The 27,251-nt window shown below is 43.6% G+C and overlaps 1 long non-coding RNA gene and 1 pseudogene across 6 annotated transcripts; both read left to right on the top strand.

Moving 5' to 3' along the window:
* The first annotated feature begins 592 nt into the window (after positions 1–592).
* On the top strand, positions 593–3,383 carry LOC103242441 (coatomer subunit gamma-1 pseudogene; annotated as a pseudogene).
* A 7,707-nt stretch (positions 3,384–11,090) lies between these two features.
* LOC103242440 (uncharacterized) lies at positions 11,091–27,216 on the top strand. Of its 6 annotated transcripts, XR_005236887.2 has the most exons (5): positions 11,096–12,568; positions 13,941–13,979; positions 14,069–14,222; positions 16,373–16,519; positions 25,708–27,216. It is a non-coding gene; the product is annotated as an uncharacterized lncRNA (long non-coding RNA). The 6 variants fall into 6 exon arrangements; XR_012088758.1 differs by having other exon boundaries at positions 11,091–12,290; positions 13,941–14,222; XR_012088755.1 differs by having other exon boundaries at positions 11,091–12,568; positions 13,941–14,222.
* The last annotated feature ends 35 nt before the right edge of the window (positions 27,217–27,251 follow it).

Genomic DNA, 27,251 nt, shown 5'->3' with positions numbered 1-27,251 from the left:
AAATGTTTTAATTTTCATTTTTTACTTAACAGGTGAAATTTCACATATTATTTGTATATACATACACATGTAGTAAAAGTATAAATACATTTTAAAAAATGGTTATACATACAGTAGAAGACAAGGGAATGAGATTCAGGAGAGGTTCACAGGGGATTTTAATTGTATCTACCATGTTTCAAAAACATTTGACATTTTATTAAGGATATTAGACATCATAAAATAAGCCAGCCTGCTATTGTTGGTATCTAATGAAAATCTCTTCCTTGGTCAGGCACAGTGGCTCATGCCTATAATCCCAGCACTTTGGGAGGCCGAGGGGGGCCGATCACTTGAGGCCAGGAGTTTGAGACCAGCCTGGCCAACATGACAAAACCCTGTCTCTACTAAAAATGCAAAACTTAGCCAGGCAGCCAGGCATAGTGGTGCATGCCTATAAATCCCAGCTACTTGGAAGGCTGAGGGACAAGAATCGCTCGAACCTGGGAGGCAGAGGTTGCAGTGAGCTGATATTGCACCACTGCACTTCAGCCTGGGCAGCAGAGAGAGACTCTGTCTCAAACAACAAACCAACAAACAAAAGAACTCTGTGCCGTGCCCCTTGAGCATTGCATTGCTGCATTGCACCCCACTGACTCCACTATGTTGAAGAAATTCAACAAGAAGGACGAAGAGTCGGGTGGAGGCTCCAACCCATTCGAGCACCTTGAGAAGAGTGCCGTACTCCAGGAGGCCAGTGTATTTAATGAAACTCCCATCAACCCCTGGAAATGTGCCCACATCCTCACCAAGATTCTTTATCCTATAAACCAGGGGGAGCACCTGGGGACCACAGAAGCAACTGAGGCCTTCTTTGCCATGACCAAGCTCTTTCAGTCCAATGATCCCACACTCCATCGGATATGCTACTTGACCATCAAGGAGATGTCTTGCATCACAGAGGATGTCCTCATTGTCACCAGCAGCCTAACAAAATACATGACTGGGAAAGAGGACAACGACTGGGGCCCGGCTGTGTGAGGCCTCTGCCAGATCACTGATGGCACCATGCTGCAGGCTCTTGAGTGCTACATGAAACAAGCCATTGTGGACAAGATGCCCAGTGGCTCCAGCTCTGCCCTCATGTCTTCCCTGCACCTGCTGAAGTGCAGCTTTGATGTGGTCAAGCACTGGGTGAATGAGGCTCAGGAGGCGGCATCCAGTGATAAGATCATGGTCCAGTACCACGCCCTAGGGCTCCTGTACCATGTGCGTAAGAATGACCACCTGGCCATCAATAAGATGATCAGCAAGGTCACCTGGCATGGCCTTAAGTCTCCCTTTGCCTACTGCACGATGATCTGGGAGGCCAGCAAGCAGCTGAAAGAGGAGGATGGCAGCCGTGACAGACCACTGTTTGACTTCATCGACAGCTGCTTGAGAAACAAGCACAAGATGGTGGTGTACAAAGCCACCTTGGTCACTGTCAATCTGCCAGGCTGCAGTGCCAAAGAGCTGCCCCTTGCTGTGTCAGTGCTCCAGTTTTTCTGCAGCTCACCCAAGGCTGCTGTCCACTATGCTGCTGTTCCCACCCTCAGTAAGGTTGCCATGAAGCATCTGTCAGCTGTGACAGCTTGTAATCTGGATCTGGAGAACCTGGTCACAGACTGAAACCACAGCCGTGCCAGGCTGGCCATCACCACCCTCCTTAAGAGGGTCAGTGACAGCAGCATTGACCACCTCATGAAGCAGTTCTCCTCCTTCATGTCAGAGATCTTGGATGAATTCAAGGTGGTGGTTGTCCAGGCTATCAGTACCCTGTGTCAGAAGTATCCTTGCAAACATGCCATCCTCATGAACTTCCTGTTCACCATGCTGTGGGAAGAGGGTGGTTTTGAGTACAAGCACACCACCGTGGACTGCATCATCAGCATCACTGAGGAGAACTCAGAGAGCAAGGAGACAGGGCTGTCACATCTGTGCGAGTTCATCGAGGACTGCGAGTTCACAGTGCTGGCCACTCGTATTCTACATCTCTGGGCCAGGAGGGGTCCAAGACCACCAATCCCTCAAAGTACATCCACTTCATCTATAACCGAGTGGTCTTGGAGCATGAGGAGGTCTGGGCAGGTGCTGTGAGTGCTCTGGCCAAGATTGGAGCCCAGAATGAAGTGATGTTACCCAGTATCTTGGTGTTGCTGAAGAGGTGTGTGAGGGATGATGGCAATGAAGTAAGGGACCGAGCCACCTTCTACCTAAATGTCCTGGAGCAGAAGCAGAAAGCCCTCAATGCAGGCTATATCCTAAATGGTCTGACTGTGTCCATCCTGGTCTGGAGAGGGCTCTGCAGCAGTACACTCTAGAACCATCAGAAAAACCTTTTGACCTCAAGTCTGTGCCCCTGGCCACGGCACCCACGGCAGAGCAGAGAACAGAAAATACTCCCATCACAGCTGTCAAACAGCCTGAGAAAGTGGCAGCTACCAGGCAGGAGATCTTCAGGAGCAGTTGGCGGCGGTGCCAGAGTTCCAGGGACTTGGGCCCTTCTTCAAGTCCTCGCCTGAGCCCGTGGCCCTCACAGAGTCAGAGATGGGGGTATGTCATCTGCTGCACCAAACACACCTTCACCAACCACATGGTGTTTCAGTTTGACTGCACAAACACAGTCAATGACCAGACCTTGGAGAATGTCACAGTGCAAATGGAGCCCACTGAGGCCTATGAGGTGCTCTGTTACGTGCCTGCCCAGAGCCTGCCCTATAACCAGCCTGGGACCTGCTACACACTGGTGGCACTGCCCAAAGAAGATGCCACAGCCTGCACATTCAGCTACATGATGAAGCTCACTGTCAAGGACCGTGATCCCACCACTGGGGAGACGGATGACGAAGGCTATGAGGATGAGTATGTGCTGGAAGATCTGGAAGTTACTGTAGCTGATCACATTCAAAAGTCATGAAACTGAACTTCGAAGCAGCCTGGGATGAGGTAGGGGATGAATTTGAGAAGGAGGAAACGTTCAGCTTATCTACCATCAAGGCACTTGAAGAGGCTGTGGGTAATATTATGAAGTTCTTGGGAATGAACCCTTGTGAGAGGTCAAAGTGCCGGGTAACAAGAACACCCACATGTTGCTCCTGGCTGGTGTGTTCCGGGGTGGTCATGACATCCTAGTGCACTCTCGGCTGCTGCTTTTGGACACAGTGACAATGCAGTTGACACCCAGAAGTTTGGAGGAGCTGCCAGTAGACATCATCTTGGCATCTGTGGGCTAAGGAGCCAGCCTGCATAGGACCTTATACCCTTCCCCAACACTATCTGGAAGTTGTGCCTTCCTCATGAAACCAGCAGAAACCCTTTCCCAAGCTTCTGTATTCAAAAACAGTTAGGAATCATTGCATGCATATATATTTTATTCTGCCCCCTACCCGGGACTACTTGGGGGTGACTTTTTTTTTTAAATAGGGGATAATTTTAGCTTGTTCTAAATCTTGCTATCCTCCCTTCCAGGAAAGTGACATCATGAATAAAACATTCTCAACTCCTCTTGAATTTATTCCCCAAGAAGCCATCTTATCCTTGTAATAAATCAACATGTATTTCTTGAAAAAAAAAAAAATTCCTGGCCAGGTGTGGTGGCTCACGCCTGTAATCCCAGCACTTTGGGAGGCCGAGGTGGGTGGATCACAAGGTCAGGAGATCGAGACCGTCCTGGCTAACATGGTGAAACTGGTCTCTACTAAAAATACAAAAAATCAGCCGGGTGTGGTGGCGGGCGCCTGTGGTCCCAGCTACTCGGGAGGCTGAGGCAGGAGAATGGTGTGAACTGCGGGGGGCAGCTCTTACAAGTTTAAATATCTGAAACATGAAAACCTGCAAATATCTACAGTAAGCCGAGATCGTGCCACTGCACTCCAGCCTGGGTGACAGAGCGAGACTCCATTTCAAGAAAAAAGAAAAAGAAAAAAAAATTCCCTTTCTACAGGCATAAAACTGGTAAAGCAGGGCTGGTGAGAGGCTACCTCCCAGCCCCGCCAGGAAATCCAGATACTTGCAATCCCATTTCTTGGTGTTTCTTAGAGTCAGTCCAAGGTCATCACATGTACTTCACCACCCCACCCCCTGCCATATACATTGAAATTAACAAAAAAGTTTTCATTTTGTTAATAAAGCCATGATTTTGAGTTTAAAAGTGAAAATTAGGCCAGGCGCAGTGGCTCGCACCTGTAATCCTAGCACTTTGGGAGACCAAGGCAGGAGAATCGCTCGAGCCCAGGAATTCGAGACCAGCTTGGGCAACATGGCAAGACCTGGTATCTACAAAAAATACCAAAATTAGCCAGGCATGGTTGTGTGTGTTTGTAGTCTCGGCTGCTTGGAAGGCTGAGGTGGGAGGATCACTTGAGCCTGGGGAGTTTGAGGCTGCAGTGAGCTGTGATTGTGTCACTGAACTCCAGCCTGGGCAAAAGAGCAAGACTCTGTCTCAAAAAAAAAAAAAAAAAAAAAAAAGTGAAAATTGTATTTTTTCTCTTCTTGGGCACCTTCAGCTGTAACAGAAGAGAGAAGAGCTGACTTCTGGAATTAACCAAATGTGACAGGTCCGGGTTTAGATGCGTCTGGGCAGGTGTGGGGCTGTGCAGAGGCACACTGTGTTTAAATTTGTCTTGTTACATCTGGCTGACAGCCTGGCCAAAGCTACAACATTCTTGCTCACACAGGTCAAAAGTGACTGCATTACAGTCTCATTGCAATTTCTGCAGCCCTGAGGGCAGGCTGGAATATCCACCAGGGATGTTAGAGAAACTAGAAGGTGCTTTGTTCTTGGGGCTGGACTTTTCCACTGGAGTTAATATTCACAAACTCTGGAAATGAGACTGAATCAAATTTCCACATCCAAATCAAGTTAATTGTACTCCCTATTCTCTTTTACAATTTATCAGCAGCAAGCATTAGAGCTGTCAAATCTTTATCCACTTGATGGAAAAGACCAACAAAGCTGCTCTTTTTGAACATTGCTGATTTTTATTTGCTTTTACTTTTTCTAGTCATAACAAGACATTTTCTCAGAACGTCTTATACTTGATCAAAAGATTTGTACTGACTTACAGATGTGCTTTTCTCTTAGATGAAGTGAGATTGGATAAACAGTGTACTACTCCATTTTATTTCAGTTCTCCAGCATGAAGCCATTGAAAAATATGAAAATTGCATTTTTTTTTTTTAAGATGGAGTCTTGCTCTGTTGCCCAGGCTGGAGTGCAGTGGTGCTATCTCGGCTCACTGCAAGCTCTGCCCCCCAGGTTCACGCCATTCTCCTGCCTCAGCCTCCCGAGTAGCTGGGACTATAAGCGCCCGCCACCACGCCTGGCTAGTTTTTTGTATTTTTAGTAGAGATGGGATTTCACCGTGTTAGCCAGGATGGTCTCGATCTCTTGACCTCGTGATCCGCCTGCCTTGGCCTCCCAAAGTGCTCGGATTAGAGGTGTGAGCCACCGCACCTGGCTGAAAATTGCATTTTGAACATTCCCTTAATTTTCTTACAAGATTAACTATCTGAAACATGAAAAGCTGCAAGTATCTACATTCATTGTATATCATAAATATTTTGTTACCCTTCAAGCTGCCATTTCTATGATGTTCATAAGAGGAATTCTCAGAGGATAGAAAATGATTAGAAAGTTTAAGCCAAGTTCAACATGAAAATGATTTGGCTTATTTTCCTTTAAACCTCGTGGCACCCAGGATACAGCTTCATGCTCACCTTATTATTGTTCCTCACAAACCCACTGGTCACTCTGCTTCCCGCTCATTTTCTAGAGGCTTTTGTTCACAAACCCCAAGCCTTAGCTTCATGCTCCATGAAGTCAATGTCCACTGGATGATCAGTTCCACTTGCCCTGCTGTTCTTTGAATCTCTTATCTCCACCCCCCCGCCCCACCCCCTCCACACACTGGCATCCCCATGCCTCACCAGCACCAGGATCTCTACCTCTAGAACATTCACCCTAGACATCTCTCACCACCACCAGTATGTCAGCTATTTGCTCGAGAAGTCAGAATGTTCAAATCCTTTTACCCCTGGGAGAGCTCTGTCCTGAGTGCACATGTTCCTGTTGCCAGAAAAAAGAGTCCCAATCCAGACCCCAAGAGCAGGTTCTTGGATTTCACGTAGAAAAGAATTCAGAGGGAGTCACAGAGCACGGTTGGCGAAAGAAGCAAGTTTATTGGAAACTACTTTGTTACAGAGTACGACATCCTCAGAAAGCAGGAGGAGGAATGCATTGTCCTTTGTCAGTGCTTCTACTTGTAAGAAACTTCAAGGAGGCCAGGCGCAGTGGCTCATGCCTGTAATCCCAGTACTTTGGGAGACCAACACGGGTGGATCACCTGAGGTCAGGAGTTCAAGACCAGGCTGGGCAACATGGTGAAATTCCGTCTCTACTAAAAATACAACAATTTAGCCGGGCATGGTGGCGTGCTCCTGTAGTCCCAGTTACTCCGGAGGCTGAGGCAGTTGAATCGCTTGAACCTGGGAGGCGGAGGTTGCAGTAAGCCAAGGTCACGCGCCATTGCACTCCAGCCTGGGCGACTGAGCGAGACTCTGTCTCAAAAAAAAGAAAGAAAGAAAGAAAGAAACTACAAAGGAGCTATGACTAAACTTGGAACGTGCCTATGTACTCACTAAAGGTAGGGACTATAGGCATTATCAATTTTACATGACCACTATAATCCTTCAGCCTAAGCCTGTTCATTGGCATTATCTCCAAGTAAAGAGTGCTACATTCCGGCCAGGCGGGTTGGCTCAGGCCTGTAATCCCAGCACTTTGGGAGGCCGAGTCAGGCAGATCATGAGGTCAGGAAGTCGAAACATGGTGAAACTCCGTCTCTACTAAAAATACAAAAAATTAGCCAGGCGTGGTGGCGCACACCTGTAGTCCCAGCTACTGGGGAGGCTGAGGCAGGAGAATCGCTCGAATCCGGGAGACAGAGGTTGCAGTGAGCTGAGATCGTGCCACTGCACTCCAGTCTGGGTGACAGAGAAAGACTCTGCCTCAAAAAACAACAAAAAAAAAGAGTGCTGCATTCTGAGGACATCTGGCAAGCTTGTCCAACCCATTTGATTTTGTTGTTGTGTTGTTCTGTTTTGTTTAGTTTTAGGCTTTTAGCAGCCTGAAGCCATGGTTTTTAGTTTCTGTCTCTGGTGATAAGTGGAAAATAAGAATGAGGAAGGGGCTTTACTGGCCCAATCAGAAACAGAAACTAAGAACCCATGACTGGGCCGGGAGTAGTGGCTCACGCCTATAATCCCAGCACTTTGGGAGGCCAAGGCGGGCAGATCATGAGGTCAGGAGATTGAGACCAGCCTGGCCAATATGGTGAAACCCATCTTTACCAAAAATACAAAAATCAGTCGTGTGTGGTGGCACGCGCCTATAGTCTCAGCTACTCGAGAGGCGGAGGCAGAAGAATTGCTTAAACCCAGGAAGTGGAGGTTGCAATGAGCCGAGATCACACCACTGCACTGCAGCCTGGGTAAGAGAGCAAGACCCTGTGTTGCCCAGGCTAGAGTGCAGTGGTGTGATCATGGCTCACTGCAGCCTCAAACTCCTGGCTCAAGGGATTCTCCTGCCTCAGCCTTTCAAGTAGCTAGGACTACAAGTGTAGGCCTGCATACCCAGCTAATTTTTTTCTTTTCTTTTTTTTTTTTTTTTTTGTAGAGATGGGGTCTTGCTATGTTACCCAGGCTGGTCATGAACTCCTGGCCTCAAGGGATCCTCCCACCTTGGCTCCCGAAGTGCTGGGATTACAGATGTGAGCCACCATGCCTGCCCTAATCACATTCTTTAAACTGTGTATACTTTTACCGATTTTTAAAAATCTGTTTATTTTACCAGTTACTGACAGAGGTATGTTATCATATTATGGTTCAGGATTTACTTTTCCTTTCAATTCTGACAGTTTCTGCTTTACATATTTTGAGATTAAGTTATTAGGTACTTTTTAAATGTACAGTTATGATTATCTAGTGGATTAATGCTTGTATCATTATATTATTCTTCATTTCTAGTAATGCTTCTTGCCTTAAAATGTCTTTTGCATGATATTAATATAGCAACATTAACTTTCTTTTGATTAGGGTTTGTGTGGTATATCTTTTCTCCATACTTTCACTTTCTACTTTTTGTGCCCTGAAATTTAAAGTGCATCTTTTGTAAACAAAGTATGTTTTTAAAAATTCAGTCTGAAAATTTGATCTTCACTTAAAATATTTATCCATTTATGTTTAATGTAATTACAAATGTGTTTGGGTTTAAGTCTATCTTCTTGCTATTTGTTTTCTATTTGTCCCACCTTATCTATGTTTCTTTCTCTCTCCTTACTTTCCACCTTTTGGAAATTCTCCAAATGTTTGTCATTAAAGGACCGCTTGGATACACTGTACAACCAAACAATATAGTAATATGCAACTGTAAAAAGGAATGAGAAATATCTCTGTGATCCTTAGGATTTATTTTTATGTGGGAAAAACAAGATGGATGCATGAATAGTATATGCTACAGTTTAAGAGACAACGGAAGGGATAGAAATATATATGTACACATTTGTTTATGCCAAATAATGGAAGAATAAACCATAAAATTTAAAAGTGGTTAGCTATAGGGGAGGGAGTGAACCAGGTAGAGGGCATAGGAATAGAAGTTGGGTTTCTCTAAAGTACTTTGTTTTGTGGATTCTACTTTGATAGCATAAGAAACTTTACCTAATTATAAAACCAAAATATATTAAAGAAAAAGCAATCCATAAACCTTGAAAGTACAATGAAACAAAGGAACTTGTGTATATTAGTTTCTTGTGGCCACTGTACAAATCACTACAAACTTGGTGTCTTGGAACAGTTTCTCACAGTTTGGGAGGCAAGAAATCTGCAATCAGTTTCACTGGGCCAAAATCAAAATGTTGTCAGGGCCATGCTCCCTCCAAAGGCTCTAGGGTAAACTCTGTTCCTTGCCTCTTCCGGTTTCTGATTGCTGGCATTTCTTGGTTACTGACTGCATCACTCCAATATGTGCCTCTGAGGTCACATTATCATCTTCTCCCTTGTTAAATTTTCTTCTGCCTGTCTCTTACAAGGCATTTATAATTTCATACAGAGCTCCTCAGGAAAAACAAGATAACCTCCCCATCTCAAGATCCCTAATTATTCACACCTAAAATCCATTCTGACATTATAAAGTAACATTCACAAGTTCTAAGGATTAGGACCTGGATATCTTTGGGGGCCATCATATGGTCTACTACACGGTGGAGTTGGTGTTATTAAGGAAGGAGACCACTACTACTGCTGCTGCCCTCCTCCTCCCACCTTGCCTAGTTCGCAAGACAGGAGGAGAGAAAAAGCAAAAAGTTAGAAAGAAACAAAAGTAAGATAAGTAGCCAGACAACCCTGGCACCACCACTTGGCCCTAGGAGTTAAAAAAAGGTAATAATAATAACATCAACCCCTGACATAAACTACTTGTGTTACCTGTAAATTCCGGACACTGTATGAAAAAAAAGCACTGTGAAACTTTTTGTTCTGTTAGCTGATGCATGTAGCCCCCAGTCACGATTCCCACACTTGCTCGATTTATCACGACCCTTTCAGGTAGACCCCTTAAAGTTGTAAGCCTTTAAAAAGGCCAAGAATTTATTTTTCGGGGAGCTCGGCTCTTAAGATGCAAATCTGCTGACGCTCCTGACTGAATAAAAAAGTAATCCCAGCACTTTGGGAGGCCGAGACGGGCGGATCACGAGGTCAGGAGATCGAGACCATCCTGGCTAACCCGGTGAAACCCCGTCTCTACTAAAAAAATACAAAAAACTAGCCGGGCGAGGTGGCGGGCGCCTGTAGTCCCAGCTACTCGGGAGGCTGAGGCAGGAGAATGGCGTGAACCCGGGAGGCGGAGCTTGCAGTGAGCAGAGATCCGGCCACTGCACTCCAGCCTGGGCGACAGAGCGAGACTCCGTCTCAAAAAAAAAAAAAAAAACCTCTTCCTTCTTTAATCAGGTGTCTGAGGAGTTTTGTCTGCGGCTCGTCCTGCTACATTATAACACCCAGAGAAAAATTATTCCAAGTTACTTTAAGATTCATTGACTTGACTGTATATCTCTAGTAGAGTATACTCTAAGGACAGAAATAATTTTTAAAAAATCTTAAACTTTTAAATAATAATGGTGGTGGTACTATTATAATTGTTCTGAAATTTTAAAAAAACGTGTGTATTGTTTGATAAAGTAAATGAGTAATTATATTGGCATAACTGATAATTTGGGTTTCCAACATTGGAGAATAGAGACACAGATGTAAGACTGATGAGGTTAAGTAAAAATCCTGTTGTTTGAATTTGAATTGGGAGTATCGGTTTGAACTGTAGCTCTATTTGGGAGAGGTCTAGACACATGACTTTTCAATAGTGATGAGTACCACTTGCACCTAGATTGTGGTTTGCAAATACCAGCTCCCACTAAAAGGAACCAGGGTCTCCAGAAGAAATGATTAAATCTAGGTATGGGGCAAGAAGTGTGCCAGTTGAACCTGGTATACCTTATCATTTCAGAAAATAAAGAAGTATTGACAACTAGGGTTATGTTAAAGGCCTCAGGAATCAATCTAAAAAGTCTTCCACAGGTCAAAGATGGAACAATTTGAGCATCACTAGGAATAATAACTACAAGGATTTGAAACACATGTCACAGGAATTTGGTATATAACAACACTTAAGAAGCAAGCAAACAAACAACTAAATAAACAAAACCTCATTGGTCAGTTTTCGTATCCTAGGGAACAAATTATTATTTTGAAAGATGTTTAATAAAGGAATAAAGCAAGCATTTATTACTTTTCTATATAAACTGTTACCCATGGTAGACAACTAGTTGATGAGAGGAAGTTTCTCCTTGTAGGAATAATCCAATTTATAAGTGAATAATGAATGATAGGTTTAGAATATTACTATTTTGCAACCCCTAATGAACTAATGGATCTAGGTAATAATCTTTAATGGTTGTTTAACGTCAGAAAGAGAAACCCAGACATTATGTATTTTCTGATAAAACACAAACCTCCTATGAAATACTTTGGCCAAAAAATTAAACTTGAATCAGATCAAGCCTATTATCAGTTTATTTTTATTTATTTATTTTTATTGTGCTATCAGTTTATAGAAAACACACAGGGCAGAGAAACATGTAAAAGAGCACCCTGATTAATCAGTGAAGTCCAGATTGTGGGAAACTCTACAGGACAAAATCCAGTTTCCCTAAGAAATAAATTGAAAGAGATAAAAGAGAAATGCCAGAAGACTGAAGAAAGTGACTTAAGTGACATGCCAATTAACTTTAAGCTGTAGAACTTATTTGGATCCTTATTTAAATAAATGGAAAGCCCCCAAATTTCCATCAAGTAGGAAAATTCATTCACTTGATATTTGACATTATTTGTGATTTGAAGAGATATAATAAAGATGTCACTCTGTTCGAAGAATCTCCATCTTTAGAAATTGGTACTGAAATGTTTACGATTCTGAGATGTGCTTCAAAATAACGGGGGTGGTGAGCGCAGCCGTGGAAGCGTGGCGGGGTGCAGGTTGGAAATGAGATCGGTAATTCCTCAGGCCGTCCACAGGTACATGACGGTTCATTTAGAGACCAGTGAGAGCGAAAGGCTGCTGCCATCTCCTCGGAGGGACATGACGGTAGCGCTGTAACTGGGAACAAGGCATTTACTTCAAGAAATCCCGTCGACAAGTTCCTCGGGCCCCTGAAGCAGGGCTCCTGAGGCAGCTCGGCCAGTGTGTGGGTGCGCACCCACACATTCCGCTGCCGATCTCCCCATTGGGGTGGGAAGATCTTACAAACTGCGTGTCTCTCCCACTTAAATTAGTAGTCAGCCTGAAATAAACCCGGCCGCCCTCACCACAACACTGCCACCGAGACCGATAAAGCCTGCCTCAGCATTCGCCACGCCTCCTAGTACCCCGGCAGAGTGCGTGCGCGCTCTCGGGGACAGCCGTCTCCAGCCGAGCGCGTGCGGAGCAGGGCCACGGCGCCTGCGTGGAGCGGCGCCTGCGCAGCGGAGGCTGTGGACCCCATTTCCCAGGAACACTGCGTTCCTGGCCCCGCCCAGTGTCCCAGAGTCCTTTTCGAGCCGGAAGCTGGGCTCCTCCCGACGTCTCTTTCTGGGTCGCGGAGCTGTACTTTTTGAAACCTGAGGGAGTCGTAGTTCAGGGAGGGGCAGCTCTTGCACCTAGGGCCGTTAGGAACGAGTTTTAGGTTCGAATCCCATCTTATGGAAAGTGGTATTGGTCCCTTGGGTGTCCTACCCGTCTCAGCCAAACTGCGGGCCATTTCGCGGGGTGGGCAAGGGGAGTTACCCCGCCAGTGGGTAGACTCGCAGCCCCTCAGAGGCGGGAGGAAGTCGAGCATCGACCGGACCTGGGGTGCAGGGAGGAGTCTCAGTTAATGAAAAGGGTGGCCAATGGTGGGCCAGGCGCAGTGGCTGACGCCTGTAATCGCAGCACTTTGAGAGGCCGAGGCGGGCGGATCACGAGGTTAGGAGATAAGAGACCAGCCTGGCCAACATGGTGAAACTTTGTCTCTACTAAAAATACAAAAATGGGCGTGGTGGCGCGCGCCTGTAGTCCCGGCAACTAGGGAGGCTGTGGCCAGAGAATCACTTGAACCCAGGAGGCGGAAGTTGCAGTGAGCCGAGATCGCGCCACTGCACTCTAGCATGGCGACAGAGCGAGACTCCGTCTAAAAAAGAAAAGTGGCCAATATGGTGAAACCCCGTCGCTACTAAAAATTAAAAAATTAGCTGGGCGTGGTGGCGCTCGCCTGTAGTCCCAGCTACTTGGGAGGCTGAGGCAGAAGAATCGCTTGAACCCGGGAGGCAAAGGTTGCAGTGAGCCGAGATTGCGCTACTGCACTCCAGCCTGGGCGACAGAGCGAGATTCCATCTCAAAAAAAAAAAAAAAAAAAAAAAGAATGAAAAGGGGACTCGCTTCCTAGAAGCTGCCCTCTGCAAACTTAAGGGACTGAAGTTAGGGAGAGGAAAGGGATACACATCTGTTAGTGCGAGTTGCATGTCTTGTTAGTGCGAACTTGAACCCAAGTTTCCTTTCGGAAGACTTTGGCGAAAGAGTGCAGGAACACCAGCCACTCCAGAAAGAGAAGACTGCTCCTCTTGAACCCGCCCATTTAACTCCTCCCGCAGGCTCTGCGTGCCGCATGCCTCCACCCTGATTTTAGACAGTTAAAGACGCACAATCAAGGAATGTCGACAGAGGGCGTCCTTCCTCTAAGTAGCATTGTCCACCTGCTTCCTGAGCGGAGATGAATGATTATTCTCTGAACCTGGACTTCTGGCGTTGTGCCTCTATACTCCATTTCCCTGCTTCAAAGCTCTCTTAATTGACTTTATTTTCTGACACTTCCCCACTTTACCCCCCAGGAGTGTTGCTTCTTTTATTTCTTTGCTTTGCTGTTGCTGCTTTGCCTGGATGGTTGTTTGGCTTAGTAAATAGACCTAGACCCCACCCCATGGTGTAGAAGCAGTTGGTGGACTTCTACAAAGGGCCAGATAGTAAACATTCTAGGCTTTGCAATCTCCTTATGGTTGTAAGTTCGGCTGTTGTAGCACAAAAGCAGCCTTTGACAGTAAACAAATAGGTGTGGCTGTGTTCCAACAAAACTTCACTGAAATTTGAATTTCACTGTAATTTTCACGTGTCATGAATTTTTTTTTAACCATTTAAAAATGTAAAAAATAATGTAGAGAAACAGAGCAGTCTCCACCTAGGTTTGGGAATTCTGGGAGAGAGGTCCTTGCCAAAATCACAGTTCATGGCCTGCTTTTCTAGATCTGGGAGTGAATAGGACTACTACTAGACTCTCATTTGACCTCTCCTTTGGGAATTGCAGGGTATATAGTGCCCATTGATTGGTGGGAATTTTGTCAAGGTGGGTCTTATAATCTGTGGCTTCTTTCCCTTCCCAGCTTTTTAGAGTCTTTCTTTCTTTTTCATCGTTCTCTCCCTCTCTGTTTTTAGAGATGTGGTCTTGCTATGTTGCCCAGGCTGAGCGCAGTGACTATTCATAGGCCGGATCTAGTGCACTGCAGTCTTGAACTCCTGGCTTACAGTCCTACTGGTTTCTGAGAAGCAGGAGAAGAAATGGCCACCATGCTCTGCAGCTAGGTCTCAGGTAGGTTTGGGCCGTCTCTCTTTTCTGGTTTCTAGGCTTATCTCAACTCAGCATGCACCTCTCCCTAGAAAGGTGCATCCTGAGTTGAGATAAGTATTCATCCTGGTTGCATGATGAATACTTTTCATTCTTCCACTACATAATCATTTTAAAGTTGTTTCATCTATGATGGGTATTCTGGGTCCTAGAAGAGAGGTAGTACTTGGGTCAGTCCCTTTCCAGTCTGGAGTCTAACACGTACAGATGAAATGAATGTGAAAATATAAAAATGCTTTGTAATTACAAAGCACTCTACAAATACAAATGTTGCAGTAAAGAAAAAAGTATGGTTGACATCTTTCTTTATCCTGGAAAGTACAAATCTATCTTTTTTGAATACTTAGCACTTCTCTGAACTACTGTATCTTGCCAGCACTTTGCACAGTGCATATTAGAATGATTCATTCAGTTAATATTTATTGAGTGCCTACTTGCCTACTGTGCATCTCTTAGTGCCTTTCTGGTTTTTTTTTTTTTGAGACAGAGTCTCGCTCTGTCACCCCAGGCTGGAGTGTGGTGGCGTGATCTCGGCTCACTGCAACCTCTGCCCTGGGTTCAAGTGATTCTCCTGCCTCAGCCTCCTGAGTAGCTGGGACTACAGGTGCGTTGCACTGCGCCCAGCTAATTTTTGTATTTTTAGTAGAGACGGGTTTTGCCACGTTGGCCAGGCTGGTCTTGAACTCCTGACCTCAGGTGATCCACCCGCCTCACCCTTCCACAGTGCTAGGATTACAGGCATGAGCCACCAAACTCGCCCCCTTTCTGGTTCTTAAGTGAATCTTCTCCATTACTGCTTTCTTTTGGTTTGAGAAAGGGCAGGACCAGAAATTGGCCTTCTCAGCATGCTTGATCACCTCCATTTTAGTGGTACTAGAGTCCCCTTAGCAGGTGGGACTTCCTGGGACCCTAGTGTAGGGTATTATAGAGTTGGCTCTTGGCCCTTGGTATACAAATGTTCTGCATTTCTTTTCTCTTTTTTTCTTTTTTTTGAGATGGAGTCTTGCTCTGTCGCCAGGCTGAGTGCAGTGGCACGATCTTGGCTCACTGCAACCTCCACCTCCCAGGTTCAAGCGATTCCCCTGCCTCAGCCTCCCGAGTAGCTAGGACTACAGGTGCATGCCAGCATGCCGGGCTAATTTTTTGTATTTTAGTAGAGACGGCGTTTCACCATGTTAGCCAGGATGGTCTCAATCTCCTGACCTCGTGATCTGCCCACCTCTGCTTCCCAAAGTGCTGGGATTACAGGCATGAGCCACCATGCCCGGCTATGTTCTGTGTTTCCCCCAACCACAGATTGGAAATATTGAGAAAATCCTCAAAATAATGCAATAAAAATTTAAAACTGCTGTGTAACAACTATTTATGTGGTATTTACATTGTATTAGGTATTATAAGTAATCTAGAGATGATTTAAAGTATTTGGGAGAATGTACATCAGTTATATGCAAATACTACGCCATTTTTTATATCAGGTACTTGAGCATCCAAGGATTTTGGTATCCATGGGCGTTCTGGAACCAATCCTGGAACCAATACTGAGGGATGGCTCTACTTTAATGTAAAATATAGTGCTCAGCATGACTATTCCAGGTGTAGTTTAAAATCAGTTTACAGTGGAGATCATTCCTTTTCAACTTCCAGATGCAGATCTTATTTTGGTATGGCCCAAAATTGTTCTTCAGGAAAAAGCCTCTACTCTTGTAGGCATGAAACAGCCAACTTTATTGTAAGACCAATAGGACTAAGATGATTATTGGTGAATAAGAGAGTGCCTCCTAGCTCCCCTGTCAAAGTTATAATGAATTTAGAGAGAAGAGGTGTGGGGATGAAAACAATTTAGTTTTAGGTTAAACCACATAAGGTACTTGTGAGATAGTTCTGGGTGATCACTGACTACATGGCTTTGAAACTTGGGACAGATCTGAGTGAAAAATGGGTAGGGGGAGGTGCATCCTGAATTGAGATGTTCTTATTTAAACATTTGAATTTAAGAAACTGTACGGGAGGGGACCTCCTCTTTTGGCTTTGGAGCCCCCCCCACCCCATCTCTGTACAGGGGAGCTGCTTATTTCTTCCTTCTCCCTTCTTTCTTGCTCCTCTTGCCTATTAAGCTCTCCACCCCTTAAAACCACTCCACGTGTGTCCGTGTCATTTCATCTAAACCGGCATGAGGACCAAGAACCCTGGTGTTCCTCCACTCATCGGAGCCGTATCATTTTGGTGCATTGGCCGGGAAAGGAAATTCAATCATGAGACTGGTGAGTATGGAGCGGATTTCAACTTTAAATCTGTCCTTTAATCTCAAGGCTCTCTTCCAGCTACCCTGTTGCCAAACTTTCTTTCTCTTTCTATCCGTGGTCTCTCTGTGTGTCTAAATGTGCAGGATTCTGTTAGAAAAGATCGTGAATCATGGCAGGCAGTGACTCAATAAATGTCTCTCTATGTTTTATCTGGCAAGAACATGGTATTTTTAAGCCACCTAGTAGAAATCAGGCTCTAGACCTCTTCTAAGAACCGTAAGTTTCTGCTTTTTAACAGGAGGAGGATGTCTTCCGTAGCCAAATTTTAGTCTCAATATTGTCCCACTGGCAGGAAAATGGCCATTCAGTTCCTATGTTCCTTTAAGCCATCATTCTGGCTCCTACTAAGACAGTACTTAATTAGTAAGGGGATTTTAAGTCCAGAAGTTAACCAGAACCATTCTTCTATGGGTAAATGCTTTAGCATGGGCTATAATAGCAGGATATACAGTTCAATCCAGCATGCCCCCTCCCTTAAAGGGGCTCTTCCTAATTACATGGTTTTTCTTGAAATCCATTTTTTGGGAGGCCACACAAGTCTAGGAGGTCAAAGGGAAATAAAAGGCAGAAAACTGATTGCTTGGGAGCAGCGTGACTAAGGCCCCAAACTCAGATCCTCTGGTGCCATGGCTTGGAGGGTTACACCTGCAGTCATGGGTGGCATATTTAAATGGGTGCTGGGAATCCAGGAACGAAGGAGAGAAAATAGTTGGGGGACACCTACTACTGCTTTCTTCTCCATTCTGGATCTCATACCGAAAGGAAGGAGACTAAAAGGATGCTTTTATTTTCACTTCTCTTTCTAGATTGGTAACAGATCGTCTTCAACATGCACTCCCCTTGAGTGTATTTTGAAGCACTGGGACTCTTTTGACCTTGAAACTTTGAAGAAAAAGTAGCTCATTTTCTTTTGCAGTCATATTGGGCAGGCCCAGGGAAAACAGTTCCCCCAAATTAAAAAAGTAACTTTCAGGGAAGTCATCTGAGGGTCCCCCTTATTTGGGGCCCCTTCAAGTTCCCTTCTCATTGCAGGACCTTTGGCAAGTAAAGAGAGACTTAGGCCAATTTTCTGACGACCTTAATAAGTATATAGAACCTTTCCAAAATTTAACTCAGGTATTTAACCTCTCGTGAAGGGATGTTATGTTGCTGCTAAGGCAAACCCTCACTGTAGCTAACACAGGCAGCTCTGCAAGCAGAAGAAAATTTTGGAGATAAGCAATATGTCTCCTGTAGTAGAACAAAAGGGAAAAGAAAAAATTGGAAAGGCAAAGGGGAAACACCATTCCCAATAGGAAAAGAGGCAATACCTCCTGACAACCCTAATTGGAACTCCTTTCTGTGGTGGTTTTCCTTCTTCTGCAGTTTAAAATGGCTTCTATCTCTTTTATAATGTTCTTCCAACATGGAAAAGGTTAATTTTCCAAACCTTAAAAAGCTTGGCGTAGAGTTGAGCTAGGGGGAAGGAAACCCAGAAGCCTGATATGCTGGCAAAAAGGTAAAATCTTCTTACCGGTTGGGCTTTTGGCTTCTCTCTTCCTGTGGAAACTGGAAAAGGGATAATAAAGGGATAATAAGGCCGGGCGCAGTGGCTCACGCCTGTAATCCCAGCACTTTGGGAGGCCGAGGCGGGCGGATCACAAGGTCAGGAGATCGAGACCATCCTGGCTAACACGGTGAAACCCCGTCTCTACTAAAAATACAAAAAAACTAACCAGGCGAGGTGGCGGGCGCCTGTAGTCCCAGCTATTCGGGAGGCTGAGGCAGGAGAATGGCGTAAACCCAGGAGGCGGAGCTTGCAGTGAGCCGAGATCGCGCCACTGCACTCCAGCCTGGGGGACAGAGCAAGACTCCGTCTCAAAAAAAAAAAAAAAAAAAAAAAAAAAAAAAAAAAAAAAAATAAAGGGATAATAAAAGGGATAATAAAGATGATTGTTTATGTTTTCTTTAAATTTATAATCAATGAAAAAGGATTTGTGAGGTTGGTCTTAAGCTGTAAACAATCTGCTCTGCTTTGTATATCTTTCTGTATGGTTCTGTTAAAGAAAAGGTATCTTGGCTGGGCCCGATGGCTCACGCCTGTAATCCCAGCACTATGGGAGGCCAAGGTGGGTAGATCACGAGGCCAGGAGATCGAGACCATCTAACACGGTGAAACCCCGTCTCTACTAAAAAAATCACAAAAAATTAGCCGGGCCTGGTGGCAGGCACCTGTAGTCCCAGCTACTCGGGAGGCTGAGGCAGGAGAATAGCGTGAACCTGGGAGGCAGGGCTTGCAGTGAGCCGAGATTACACTACTGCACTCCAGCCTGGGCAACAGAGCGAGATTCCGTCTCAAAAAAAAAAGAAAGAAAGAAAGAAAGAAAAGGTATCTTAGGTCAGGATGCAGGCCACGAACCCCACAAGCCTGCTGTTCAAACCAGCTCAGCAAAGCGTCAACTGGCAAACTTGGCTACAGGCCTCCATCTTGTTTCATGTCATGGGAACATAATCTGTAGCCGCATGGCAATACTTTGTTTTAGTCTCTGCCATTTTACAATGGTGGCTGTCTTCTTGTGCTAAATCAGATACGCCATTTGTCAGTCTGGGCTGTGTCAGCTGATCCATCAAGGGCAGGGTTTACAAAACATCTTAAGCACTGATCATGAGAGCAGTTTAGGGAGGGCCAAAATCTTGTAGCCTCCAGCTACATGGCTCTTGGGCCGTGGTTTCTAATCCTGTAGCTAGTTTCTTGGTCTGGTCCCCAGGCAAGAGGGAAGTATATCTTGAGAAGCAGCTGTTATCGTCTTTGTTTTAGACTATCAACTGTAAACCAGGCTCCTCCCAAAGTTGGTTCAGCCTATGCCCAGGGATGGGCAAGGACAGCTTGGGGGCTGTAAACAAAATGGAGTTGTTTGGGTCAGATCTCTTCCACTGTCTCAGTCACAATTTTGCAGTGACAGTTGTAAAAGCTGCCTGTCTGGGTGGATCACAAAGTCAGGAGTTCAAGACCAGCCTGGTCAACATGATGACACCATGTCTCTACTAAAAATACAAAAATTAGCCGGGCGTGGTGGCATACACCTGTAGTCCTAGCTATTCAGGAAGCTGAGGCAGGAGAACTGCTTGAACCCAGGAGGCAGAGGTTGCAGCGAGCCGAGATTATGCCATTACACTCCAACCTGGGTGACAGCGAGACTCTGTCTTAAAAAAAAAAAGCTGCCTGTTGCTTCTTTAAAAATACCTTTTACACTCCTGGTTAAGTCATAACCTAATTAAAGCTCTTTAGTTTCACCTGTGAGGTTACTTGTTGTAAAGTTCAAAAGCCAAAAATCTTAACTGCTTGGTGTGGCTAAAGTCAAGTAACAAGGGATTTAAAAGAATTTTCTTAAAGAGTGCTCAGCTTAATTAAAAGTGGATATTCAAGTTATAGGTACATTAAAAGGCCTTTATGTGTTTTCTCTTCTTGAATCTTGTTTTTCTGGAAAAAGACTCATCTCAGTCGACTGAATTATTTTTCTCCATTTTTTCTTTTACCACTCTTAATGCATGCATACAAGACCCTAAGATAACTTCTGGTAGCATGGGACTCCTTGGGAAAAACAGAGGAGGCGCCACAGACCCCGTTTTGGGGAAAAAACCCTCTGTTTTCCTCATGAAACCCCAGGAATTAAAAGCAAATAGTTCCCTCTCAAAATCAAAGGCTCTGTTCTGTTTTGCATTGTGTTATCTGATGGTTTTGAGTTTTTGGGGTATCAGAAATTACTTTGCATTATGAGAAAACTTTGGTGTGTAGTAGAAAATACACTGTAAGGGATGGCTAATAGTAGTTATTAATCAGGGATGCTCTTGGCCACCTGGAAGATAAGGAAACATCCTCACCCCGCACTGGGAGATGAGACTCCCATCAGGGATGGGCTAATTACAAAATAAGCCAATCGGCTTTGGGTTGCCTCGCACTGCAATGCATGGTAGAAGCACTACAGCATCTTCTCCCATAGTATCTACATGGTCTTTTCATAAATTAAGCATTAAAATAAAAGCATAGCAAGGAGTTCTTAAGACACCAATCTGTCACTTAGTAAAAGGGTTATAAAAGGTTTGTAAAGATTTCACCTTGGCTGGGTGTGGTGGCTCACACCTGTAATCCCAGCACTTTGGGAGGCCGAGGCAGGCAGATCATCTGAGGTCAGGAGTTTGAGACCAGGCTGACAAACATGGAGAAACCCCATTTCTACTAAAGGTACAAAATTAGCCGGGGGTGGTGGCACATGCCTGTAATCCCAGCTCCTTGGGAGGCTGAGGCAGGAGAATCGCTTGAACCTGGGAGGCGGAGGTTGCGGTGAGCTGAGGTTGCAGTGAGCCAAGATTTCAGTGAGCCGAGATCATGCCATTGCACTCTAGCCTGGGCAACAAGAATGAAACTCCATCTCAAAAAAAAAAAAAAAAAAAAAAAAAAAAAAAGATTACAGATTTCACCTCATGGTCAAATTGGTTAGGATTAGATGGAATAATCTATAAGGTTTCATGTAAACAAATTGGGGTTAACATTAATAAACTAATGTAAGGGTAAAATTTTGCTTTGAACAAGATTTTCATTTCATAAAAAGGCTAATGAAAGGTTTTTGCCTTGAGTCATCATTTTGGCAAAATAATTTATGGCAATCTGGAAATTGTCCGTCCTGATGCCTGGCTTTTTGGATTGCTCAGAAGGCCCCTGAAACATTCAGAAAAGAGGTAAACAGGATTATTTGACATGTGTAGTCACATGAGATTGCCAAAATGATGTCTAATCATATTTAAGTTATATTTTGGTGAATAATACTAATATATGTTCCAGAATTGTATGGGATTTCTAAGATTCTAATGTCTAAGTATGTGCTATCAATCATAATTAAGGGTAAAGTTATTGTAAACCATGAAGATAAATAAACTTCTTTGTAAGTCATGTTTTTAACTATCCTGAAAATTTTGTCATTTGCAGACAATTGTTGTCCTGCTTTGTTCCTTCTCAAAAAATAGTTTATAATCAAGCTCTATTAAGGAGTTTAACACGTGTTCTCAAATGCAGGTTTTTAATAGCTTTAAAGATTGTAACACTGGAATAGAGAAAGAATGTACGGCACTCATAAAGAACTAACATGTTCACAGATATCAAGCAAAACAAGAGTTAACTAAATGGACTGCACTCAGAAAGTTAAAGCAGACTTTTTAACTTTGCTTGGAATATTGCTGATCCTTGTTTTGTTTTTCAGAGTCAAAAAAAGTTTTAAACTATTTATGGCCTTTAATAATTGAGTAAGGTATACTCCTGTGAACAAAATTTGGAGTGTGTTTATTTTTCTCTCCCTGGTTCTTCTAGAATTTGGAGACTAGTTGTAAGTACTCTTAACTTATGGCAATATAGCTGTTTGCATCATTGCAATAAGAATCCATTTTTCTTTGTCAACAGGACACAATTGGAAAAACTGGTTATTTTAACCAAGGCTTTGACTGAAAAGGATGTGTTTCCTTTTAAGGAATGAGGCTTGACATGCAGAGCCAATAAAAGCCCCTTGGGGAGAACTGGCCTCATACCTTGTCTGCACAGCCCCCACACAGGATTCCTAACCTGTGGTCAGTAACGAATGTCACTTTCTAAAAGGTCTGGGAGCTCCGAGTTTATCTTGGGACCTCAGAAGGAGGGGATCACCCAACTCACAGGTATTTGAGGATACAAACCCATGGCTGGGCTTGGCTTTAAAAGGTATTATCTGAGATTCCTTGTGGAACAGTTTCATCAAAGCCAATCCAAAAGGCCCGTATAGAAATAACCTTTCTCGCTGCACGTTATGCAAATAATCAGGCCACGTATAGGACTAAAGTTTACAGAAAACACACACGGTCCTATCATAATTTGTTTTTATCAAAAGTGAGGACTGGAGAGAAAAATTATGCTCCAAAGTTTATCATACATTTCTCCAAAGCTTAGCATACATTTCTCATAAATCCTAGTCTCGTTGTTTTTAAACTTTTTGCCTACATTTTGTACTAACCCTGCTTATTCCTCTGAATCAAGTGGTAATCCCCTCCAGTTTGGAAGAAATAAAAAGGGATAGGTAATGTAAAAATCTGAATCAATATGCTAGTTCTGGGCAATTATCCTGCAAATTCTGCCAGGTAATGAAAGTGAGTATGATGCCCATAACCCAGAGGTTTTTTTGTTTGGGAAAATAAAACCAAGGCTTCATAGTCTACTAAAGGAAAATTCTATATCTTGGCAAGTAAAATTTTACATGGAAATTATCTACTACACCACACTTATGGAAGTTGCTATACTCACTCTACTATTTGCAATAGGGTTATACATGGTAGCACCTTCTAACTGAAATATTGGACAGAGTTTCCATTGCTGTTGTATTTTGCTTAATTATCCTTACAGCAGGGATAATAGTTAACTACTGACAAAAAGGAAGCATGAAAGTTTTACTATCACTGAGTATGCTAGGACTTTTTTTTTTTTTTGAGATGGAGTCTCACTTTGTTGCCCAAGCTGGAGTGCAGTGACGCACTCTCGGCTCACTGCAAGCTCCATCTCCCGGGTTCACGCCATTCTCCTGCCTCAGCCTCCCGAGTAGCTGGGACTACAGGCACCCGCCATCATGCCTAATTTTTTTGTATTTTTAGTAGACGGGGTTTCACTGTGTTAGCCAGGATGGTCTCGATCTCCTGACCTCATGATCCACCAGCCTTGGCCTCCCAAAGTGCTGGGATTACAGGCAATGAGCCACTGTGCCTGGCCTCTTCTAGGACTTTTTATTGGGTTTAGTAATGATTAACACCTCTAGTAGAGGAAAATCTACAGGTACTTAAAAACTAAATCAAAATTATTAACAGGCTCAGGGAAAATGCCAGCTTCAGCCCTGCGTGGCTACAGTCCCTCTTTAATGAATTCCATTCTTCTTTATGGAATTGGTTAGCCCCTTTATCAAGCCCACTCTTGCTTATATGTCTTGTATTGATATTTGGACCCTGTACACTCAATACTATAACTTGAACTCTTTCTTCTCACCTTGAAGCAGTCAAACTCTAAATGATGCTGCAAACTGAACCACATATAGACACGCCAGTCTCCAGAGGATCCTTAAGTTGACCCCAGGAGGAGCCCTCGCTGCTGGTCCCCATTTGACTTCCTGCTGAAAAGCAGGAAGTAGCCAAAAAGAGTCATAGCCCAAAACCCCCTAACAGCAGTTAGTGTCATATCGCCACAGGGAGGAATGTGGTAGGAGTTACTAAGAAGTTATTTTAGGCAGATAGAGAGGAAAAGGGGTCCTTGGGAAGTTCTAGTTTTTTAAAGCATCTCCAGAAAAGATTCTTGTAAAGCCCAGGCTCTTACAGTCAGGCTGTCAACCTTTGATATGCAAATGCAGACCATTTGAAACGGTCAACGCAATATGGTGATTCCCACAGCCTTCTTGCCCTTGCCCCACACGTTCCTAGCAACATGGCCACCCCCACCTATCCTATCCGCACGTGTGTAGAACATCATGGCGCCCCGTATTTGCATATTAAAAGACTAGGGTGGGAGGGCCAGCTCTTTCTCTGGCTATGTAAAGACATGCCTAGTCAAACCAATCCCCTGAGCCCTATGCAAATCAAACACTGTGTTCTCCAGCCTTTGCATATATACCTAGCTGGTGTCCATGGCAGGTGGGGACCTTCTCTTTCGGCTTTGGAGCCCCTTCTCCTTCTGTCTCTGTACAGGGGAGCTGCTTCTTTCTTCCTTCTCCCTTCTAGCCCCTTCTTGCCTATTAAACTCTCTGCTCCTTAAAACAAAAAACAAAACAAACAAAAAACAGAAAGAAACTATGGGAAATAAGACAAAAACAGATTTAAAAAACTTCCAGTGCTCTAATCTCATAAAAATACATAATTTGATAAAATTTTAGGTACATACTCTTTGTACTCAGAATTTCCATTCAACATTATTTTACAAGAAGAACTCAATTAATTAAGTGCTGGAGCTATGCTGTTCCAATCCTTATTCTGTCATTATATGACGTATGACCTCAAGCAAGATACTTCAGCATCATGGGCTTCACTTTCCCCATTCATACAGAGTGCGGGGCCCGATGCTGCTTACACACTTACACATTTGTATGTATCACTGCTATGCACATGCTTGCCATTTTTAATGGTTATAGTGTTCTAAGGGGCTAATACTTATGAAAGATAAAGCCATGGGGAGAATAACAGAAACAGAGGAGTAAGAATAAATTTACGGGCACATGCAAGTGAACTGACACCAGAAGACAAAGAATGAAACATAACAGCCTTAAAGTTTTAGAGACCAAATAAAGGTTTAGTAAGAAAAACTAGTACTTAGATTTGCATGAAACAGATCCTTAGGATTAATATTCAGATCTTACCATAAATCTGCCTTAAGAGATGTGATGGGAAAGGAGGGCTATTAGCTTATAAATACCGTAAGTTATCAAGACATGTGATAGTTAAAACACAACAGATTAGGTATACATCTAGTTGCTCTCTTAATTGCCCTCAACCCACTTGGCAGATTAACTGACAAGCTCTATTCCCTTATAAATTTCCTGATGGCCTTGTCACAGGCCTCTTGCAGCTAATTTGCTGCTTTCTAGCATACATAACATGGAAGTGTTCTCTCCAATTTAGGTGCATGCTTAACAAGATTTAGTTGTTTGCGCCCGAAAGTTTATCCCAGTTATGTAATTATATCCCTTATCACACAGACGTTATATAACTGATGGCATGAGTGAAGAGTTGTCATTATGAAAACCAACTTGAATGATTGGAAAGAATTGCCAGTGACACTCCAGGAGCAGTGAGAATGCCTAGTGCCCAGATCTTGGTGTCTAAATAGCTACCTATTAAAAGGAGCCAGGGATTCTTGGAAAAAGTTTCATTCCATGCCTGGGGTATTGAAAATGCAAGGTCAACTTGAGATATCTTGTGTTAGAAGGCAATCAAGTGTCCAAAGACTAGAGAGTGAATGTCAAAAGGACACAAGAGCTACTTGAAGGGCTCCACCTGGCCAAATTTGGGACAATCTGAACATCAGAAACAATGATCATAAATGACTGTTAATACATGGAATCATTTGTTATCACTGCAGATGAGAGCGTCAAACTCTTTTTTTTTTTTTTTTTTAGACGGAGTCTCGCTCTGTAGCCCGGGCTGGAGTGCAGTGGCCAGATCTCAGCTCACTGCAAGCTCCGCCTCCCGGGTTTATGCCATTCTCCTGTCTCAGCCTCCCTAGTAGCTGGGACTACAGACGCCCGCCACCTCGCCCGGCTAGTTTTTTGTATTTTGTAGTAGAGACGAGGTTTCACCGTGTTAGCCAGGATGGTCTTGATCTCCTGACCTCGTGATCCGCCCGTCTTGGCCTCCCAAAGTGCTGGGATTACAGGCTTGAGCCACTGTGCCCGGCCCAGAGAGCATCAAACTCTTTACTGGTAATTAAACTCCTACACTGGTAATTAAGGGAAAATAATTGAGCCTGACTCTGCCTCTAGTGCATTCCTAGTTGATGAGGGAAGGTTATACAAGAATGCCACTCAACAAATGTAGAGTGATAGAATTAGAAAATTGTCATTTTGCAAACACTGATGAGACAATGGATTCAGGCAAGGATCATCGATGGTTACTTTTTACCAGCTAAAAAGTTGTTGGCAATCAAAATATCCATATGCTGCCAGTGTCAGTACACAGATTAACTGTAATAGGAAAAACTAACTATATGTTGGGAAGATCTGGTGACCTCAAATGAGTGACCCATTGATAGTGACTCAACCTGATATTAATGAGACTTTTGATATGATGCACTATGAAATACATCTGTGAGGTGTTATCATTAAAAATGTTTAAACAACCCAATCAAGCCTTTTGCCCTAACTTCTAATTTATGGAAACTACAGGGGGTACCAGAACAACCCACATGTAAATAGTCAGTTGAATCCTGAACATGAGATGTTTTTCCAGACAACTGACCTGCTCTCTTAAAGAGGAAATACCAAAGTGGGGACTGTTCTAGATAGATGAAACAGATATAATAATCAAATACGATGTGTGAAAACTGACTGGATCAACAGAGGAAATTTAAACACAGACTAGGTGTTCAGATATTAGGGAATTACTGTTCTTTTTTTTTAAAAGGTATGTAAATATATTGTGGTTATGTAAAAGACCATCCTTATTTTTATGCAATGCATGCTTAAGTGTTTAGAGATGAAATGTCATGTCTGTAAGTTCCTTTCCAATGTTTGGTTAAAAAAAATATGGCAAAATGTTAGTTTTTAAATCTAAGTGGGTATACAGTTCACTTTATTATTTTTAAACCTTTCTGTATATTTGAAAACTCGTAATAAAAAGTTTTGGAAAATAAAGCTATTTGCTAAAAACTGTTGAATAATTTGTGGGTCAGACAACTGTAAAAGTGGGAAAAATACACAAAATTTTTATCTAGAGTTCTCCACTATTACTAGTCTGTTATTTTATAAGGGCATCAATTGCCTCTGTTTATCAGTGGAAGACTTTATAAATGCATTATTTACATAAAACATACAAAGGCAGGAAATACAGAGTAATGCAAAGGAAGGTGCTATGGACTGTCACATGCCACATGCTCAACCAAGGGAAATAAGTGCTGTGTGAAGGATGAAGCAGCATCAAAAAAATAAGATCAAACAACTGTTAT

Source organism: Chlorocebus sabaeus, chromosome 16, assembly GCF_047675955.1.
Source record: "Chlorocebus sabaeus isolate Y175 chromosome 16, mChlSab1.0.hap1, whole genome shotgun sequence".
NCBI classification, from domain to species: domain Eukaryota; kingdom Metazoa; phylum Chordata; class Mammalia; order Primates; family Cercopithecidae; genus Chlorocebus; species Chlorocebus sabaeus.
This window is presented reverse-complemented; position numbering and strand designations above follow the sequence as displayed.